This window comes from Nymphalis io, chromosome 1, assembly GCF_905147045.1.
Source record: "Nymphalis io chromosome 1, ilAglIoxx1.1, whole genome shotgun sequence".
Lineage (NCBI taxonomy): Eukaryota > Metazoa > Arthropoda > Insecta > Lepidoptera > Nymphalidae > Nymphalis > Nymphalis io.
The window spans coordinates 13,395,291-13,402,355 of NC_065888.1; the positions used below are offsets into that span (position 1 = coordinate 13,395,291).

Here is a 7,065-nt window from a genome sequence, read left to right on the forward strand (position 1 = left end):
ATGAAAAAACTTGTATGTATTGTAATTCCTAATTCATTTTAACAATGGCAATAATCTAATATATTTTGTATACATCTTCGAGATAAAAACAGACTTATAAAATAAAAACAACTTCAAGTTCTCAACAAAATAGTTTGCTATTAAAAATAAACAGGTCTCATTTATTAATCTCATTGAAATAATGTTTTAAATGTAAAATATTTATACAAGCATGCTATTATAGTTTCATTAAAATTAATTTAATTCAATAACAATATTAATAGGATGAAATATGAGTGTGTTGAATGTAATAAAAGAATAATTGTATTAAATTTAACTACATAATAAGTAATCAAAATATAAAAAGATTAATTTTTTAATGCATAAATTATTTTACATACTAGACGTATTTTAAAAATAACGTACAAAATTAAAACTTTTATATTTGTTATCTTAAGCATTCTAATATTTTATATAAAAAAAATCCTTCGAGCCGGATTTGAACCAGCGACCTATGGATTTCAATAATCAACGTTCTACAGTCCACCGCTCTACCAACTGAGCTATCGAAGGTGTGACGATATTGTTGACTTAGAACAACATATTGTAAGAAAATGTTCAAATTGAATTGGTGATTGTGAATTTGGTTAATACGTAATAGTAAATACAATACTTGGCAACATTACTTTTATTTAATTATATTAATCTATAAATGGCTTACTTATTTGCGTATTTTACATCAGGCGAAATCAAAATGTGAAAGTCACGTCCTCATTGGTCAGAATTAATTACCTGAATGGCTGCGCATAATAATATTAAAAATGTATTGAAGTTGAGATCCCATTTGTTTTCATTAATCCAATTCTATATAATTTTCACAACAAAATAACTTTTAATAATCATTTTACAAATGGTATGTTAAGAATATATTGGAATTTTACTCGCATACATACGTACAATGTAAAAACGAGTCCGTTGTACGGTAATTTTTGCATTTCTTAAGTAGATTTTATCTTGTAATTACTTCGACACTCCGAAAGAAGACGTTATGAGAGCTTATATAGGACAAAATTAGTCGTCTGAAAAAGGTCAAATGAAATGTATGTGACAAAGACATGCTAAGGAAAGAAATGTGCTCAGTACATAGTTTTTGTAGACCACGTGTGCCCTGTATCGTTACTTTTCGAATATTAAGGCGGTGTCCTATCCTTATAGTCTAGCTATAAAGACATATATATACACTTTCATTTTAATTGTACCAAGATCGCTGACTGACAAGCTGTATCCTGATATTATGATAAAATTTCCGCCAGTATATAATGTACTCTTAGAAGTTACAATATAACCTCTTTGCCTATAATTATATTAGTTCACACATCCTTTGAACCAGTAGATAATTGTTCAAAACTTACCTTTCGCATTATTACTAATCTACAACGCTTTATTATTGTCTTTAAAGTTCAAATTATGATATAACTAATAAATCGAATTTAAATAGCTTTATTTGTAGATGATAAATTCTATATATTTTAATGATCACCTTATTCTTTAAGTCCGATTTAGACCTAATACAAAATACAGCAGTTGCATCATAGTTTGATGAGATGAGACGAGGGCTTTTATATCAAAACAATCTTTTTCAAACTTTTTGACAAGCTATTCATTTTAAACATATATACACATGCCAAATAGAAGTAGTTTAAATGTTTTTACGAGGATTTCTTTGGCTTGTATTATTTCAGCTTCTGCTTATCTTTATTTGTAATGGACATCCAGCTTAAGTATATGAACGTTATGTCCCGGCGTCAAGAGAATTTTTGCACAGTTTTTGTTGACATTCGCTACCAGTACTTCTACCAGAAAGTTTCACATCGGTCACCGTTTTTGTACATTATTTTATATCTTGTTATTTTGTTGTTTATCGCGCGTGAAAGGAATATGTCATTTGGAAAAACGTTTTTGTCGGAGAAACGATAGTTATTTTAGAACAAAAAACTTAAGCCCAGCGTTTGGTATGCTATACGCAATATGTATAATATAACAAAATTTGGAAGACACCGTCTTTGTATAAATTTATATATATATATATATATATTGTTTTGAATATATTAATCAATCGATTAGTCTTATAATTGATCGGTGGATTTAGCAAAATTAAAAAAAAATTAAAGAACGACACCTACAGTTTCAGATAAGTCCCTTTTCCTCCGGCGCGGTAGTATGCGCAAGCGATCCCGTGACGTCCCCCGACAAGATGGAGTGGGTACCGCTGGTTTTTTAGTGGGTATTCCGGCGCCTGCAGCGCCGGCGAGTCCCACATACCCCCCCACCTCATGTGTGGGAAACACATAAATGTGTTTTTCCAGCGAGAGAAAAAAAAAGGCCCTTTTCCTCTCCGACGTAAGTCACACAGCTACAAATCTTTATTCTATTACTTTATGAACTAAGAAGTAGGCATCCGATTCCTAGACTTTATAACAATAAGATAAGTTTAAAGAATAGAAATAGCCTTGTTGTAGCAATGTTGTAGTTGTAAGTTCAGTTTGAAGACTTTTTTAATTCATATATTTCGGTGGGTAGAAATCGTTTTTTTCTCAAATAGCAATTTCACTACTATAGCTTATATATTAAATTTAAAACTCAATTATAAAAACTCAAGGTTTTATTTAATAAAACTTCAAAAACAAACTAATTATTGTTGCTTTTATGTTAAGCCATTCGGACGCATTGCATGCATGCTATAATAAAACCGCAGGCGCTTAATATATATTAAATTACTAATTATGGAATAGAAGATGAGGTAAAGATAAAGATTATAAAAAATATTGTTGCTTACGTATATGTTATTAATATAAAATAATATGTTAGTGGTAAAGATTTTTTAATTACTATAAAAACAATATCACACAATTCATTTAAGTAAAAAAAAAAAACAGTTATAACTTTTGTTATTTCGAATAAAATACTTTTTTACTTGAATTTCAAATTGGTCCCTTTACATCTGAATTTTAGATTCGTCACCTTCCATCTGACTATATAACCTTATTCGAGTCATAACATTTAAATAAGGCTCAGTCTATAAATATGTATAAATAAACAGTAAACAGATAATTGAATCATTAATGATTTACATTTTGATGAATTAACACATTGTTCTTTACAAAGAATAAAAGGATCTTAATATACTTTATTTAAGAAGCAACAAACACATCGTGAGGACACATGCCCGTGTCCACATATAGTACCAACGAATGGAGTAGCATAGTGGTATATTAATCCAAAATCTTCTCCTCAAAAGGTGACGAGCCTTAGCCCAGCAGTGGACTTGGGGTGAATACAGGATGTACATTTTACTTTATGGTTTATATTTCAGTGATTATACTGACTCATTCACTATTCAACCAGAACACAACAAAATAGGGTATTTTTAGTTGACGGTAGAATAATTGAAGAGTGAATGGTACCCACCCAGACGGGCTTGCCCAAAATCCCACTAAGAGTTAAGAGTTGAGCAGTATCTACAAGCCATTTTGATATTGTTTTATATTGAAACAACATTGTTGTTATACATAATTATATAAATATTTATTAAAAATTAACTTTTTTATCCATAACATAAACATATTGACATTACAATCAACTTAAATTATTTCGAGTTCTCTTACAGTGATAAATTATTTATACTAAAAATAATAATAATAATGTCTTCTAGACCAATTTCGGCCACGGCGGCCAATCTCAAGACTAATTAGCCAACTACACTATAGATATTATAGTGCACAAGTGTGTGCGCCAATACAGGTGCACTCTATTCCCTGACCGGAAAGAATTCAGGCACAGGACCAACGGCTTTACTTGATTTCCGAGACACGGGAGTGTCACTTCCAACTTTCAGACTCCAGGCTGCTACTGAGAATTTACTGACAAAAAAAAACCCATTACTTTTTTTATTGGTCCAACCTGGGCATTGAACCCAGGACCTGCGGGTACTTACATCAAGCCACTAGACCAACGAGGCAGTCACTATAAAAAAAGACTATATAAAAACATAAGTAAGATCTGATACACCATATTAGTTATGTGTAGTACCTGGATTCTTAATCGTGGATTGTGTTCATATGCTTAATTTGTACTCATAATTATCATGTTCGGTAGCGAAGGAAAACGTCGTATGGTAACTTGCATGTATTACTAATAATCTACACTAGAACACCCTGGTGGAATAATTTTCAAACCTTATTTAACTAGCAGTGAGACCAATAAATTTTTCACTTTTATTTATAATATGTACCTAAGTTCTAGCAAAAAGGTGCTGTCAAAGAACTTGTAACTGGCCACTTTGCACGTTGAAACAAACGGAGCGAATACAAAATAGGTCGAGACCAAAGGAACAAGTTGCACAGAGAAGACCTATTTCATTACGTCTCTTATCATTATACTGTATCAAAGAGCATACTGAGGGTTACGTGTATTTCAACTCAATAGAATTTTAAATATGACCACACTTTACAAAAAAAGGTTTTATATTTCTTATATTAATGTAAAGACTATATTTATACTACATAATATATATGCCAATATATAACAATAGTCAGAACAGGTCTTGAACACGATAAGATTCCTAAGCATAGCGACACAAAAACGGTGACGTAAAGATGACGGTCTTCAGTTATGAGGTAACAACTCCAGAAGAAGCTGAATATCACTCGATATTATGAAACAAAATTCCTTATTGCGTCCGTGTGTCTGAAAAACTCAAAACTACCGAATGGATTTTCATACGGTTTTCACCAAAAGACGGAGTGATTTACAAGATCTGCACCTAAGATTTATAATTAGTTAATTTAAGGCTCTGTGAACTGTTCTTTGTGCCTGAAATATGACGATAAGTGTTGAAGATGTCGAAAAAAAAAACTTGGACTTTAATGACGTGTGTCGCGTAAACCATTAGTTATATGTATTACTATATAAACATTTTACGTATGGTATACGTATCCTGCCCGTGCGAATTCGGGACCGGTAGACGTGTAAAGACGTGTGAAAAAGCTTTATTTAATACTTTTTAGTGTGTTTCGGCTTAAAAGGTAATTAATAATTAAATATTAAACCAGCGTCATTACAATTATAATGGACTTATCATATTAGATCCCGTGGTAGGTTGCTTAGCTAGTATGGTGTAGAAAATGGTGTACTTCTTGCAAGTGATTATTTCCCATAAGTTAAGTTAATGAATCCCCTTTAATCGTCTGCCTTTTTAAAAGAAAAAAGATTGTTACAATACGGACATTAAATTAGTTAAAAGTTAAAAGCGAAACCACCCCAGTCTCGAAATGTACTACTAAAGAGGTGAATCGAAAAATAAATCTTTAGAAATATATACAATGATAATTAGGTAAAATTACTTCCTGTAAAACCATTCTTTAAGAAAAACAACGAATATTATTATTTCTAATATTAATAAAGTATTAATGATTTTCAATTAAGGTTATATTAAGTAAAAGGAAAATATGTGCGTGGTTGTATTATAGAATCGAATACCTTCCCTGGAATGTTTGATTTTGCAGAGTTGGAATTTACGAGGTATTTATTACATTAACTGTATAAAAATGTGATGAGAAATAAATTTGTTACGATAGTAATAATTTATTTAGTGATAAATAGATTTTGAAATATCGTAATATTTATATGAATTATAAAGTAGTAGTTTAAAAACAAGCAAGAACTGGGGCAGGACGGTTCATTAAAAAGCTTCAAAATATTTAAGCATATTATATAAACAGCGTTGAGTTCATTTTCATTGATTTCTAAGCATTACATAAATACAATAAATTATAATCATGTATTGTGTATTTTATTTGGAAAATAGAGAAAGTACTAAGTTTCTTGGCGGTTTTTCTCAGTTAAATATATGTATGTTCATACCGATACGGTGATATTTTTGGCTTTTAATCAGTAAAATGATTCAAGTCTTCTTGAAGCCTTTCTTCATATTTTTTTAATCAGCAATCGGAAATTAAGAATATACAATATACTGTTTAGTACTTTATATTATGACGTAATTCCCCAAGGTTTTGCCAATGCGCCGTCGCCTCTAAGATATAATTCGTTATAATCATAGTGCACTCTAATTGACTGTCTACCTATTTTTTTTTCTTAATACCATTATACAATAATAGATAAAATAAAATAATATGACTTGTATTGACAAATTATCCAGATATCAAAAGGACTTTCATAGACAATAAGTACATATTATTATTTTAATTAAACGAAACTCTTGCGTTGATTTTCAACGTGAAAGTAGTTGCTAAAAGTTTAAATACATTTTAATGTTCTAGAATATAAATTATGTATTGTATTTATCTTTTTAATATTTGTTAACGGTTATTTGTATCAACAGTTTCCGCTTATCACCGCCACCGTCATGCGGCAGCGTGGCCGAGCGGTCTAAGGCGCTGGTTTTAGGCACCAGTCCGAAAGGGCGTGGGTTCGAATCCCACCGCTGTCAAATATATTTTTTAAAAGTTATCCTAAGAATGTCTATTACTCTATTTATCTTTTAAAAATAGATTTTAAAACGTTAGACATTAAACAAATTTTCATTGTATACTAACAATATTTCAATATTCGAATAGTTTTGGAATTAATGTTTTGGATGTAAATAAAAATGAAATGTGTATAATGCAAAATTGAATATCAATTTTTTTTTTCCTTTTATTTTAGTAAAGAATATTTCGAATACATATGGAAGGGTGATCACTAAAATCATTAGCTTGTAGGTACATAGTTCAATGTCAAACAAAATGTAAATAAACAATACGAACACAGCGCGCACAGTACTCTGGCAGTAGTGATTACAGACAATACACACTCCGCACACTTGTGTTACAGTGCGTACGATTTGTAAAGTAACAGCCGAGACCTCTAGTTTTTTAATCTAATTTTTCTCACACGGGCTGAATCAATAACTATACAAATATTCAGCTTGGAGCTGTTGACTAGACTGAGACGGAGACTAAAACTGAAATTAACCAGAGTGCGCTGACTACCACGCGCCTCGAACTAGCGTTACAAGTGTCATTTTGT

General features: G+C 30.9%; 2 non-coding genes across 2 annotated transcripts; one reads left to right on the forward strand and one right to left on the reverse strand.

Moving 5' to 3' along the window:
* Positions 1–463: 463 nt before the first annotated feature.
* Positions 464–552, reverse strand: Trnay-gua (transfer RNA tyrosine (anticodon GUA)). Its single transcript is given in 2 exon segments — positions 464–499; positions 516–552. It is a non-coding gene; the product is annotated as a tRNA-Tyr (tRNA).
* A 5,855-nt stretch (positions 553–6,407) lies between these two features.
* Positions 6,408–6,487, forward strand: Trnal-uag (transfer RNA leucine (anticodon UAG)). The gene has a single exon. It is a non-coding gene; the product is annotated as a tRNA-Leu (tRNA).
* Positions 6,488–7,065: the final 578 nt, after the last annotated feature.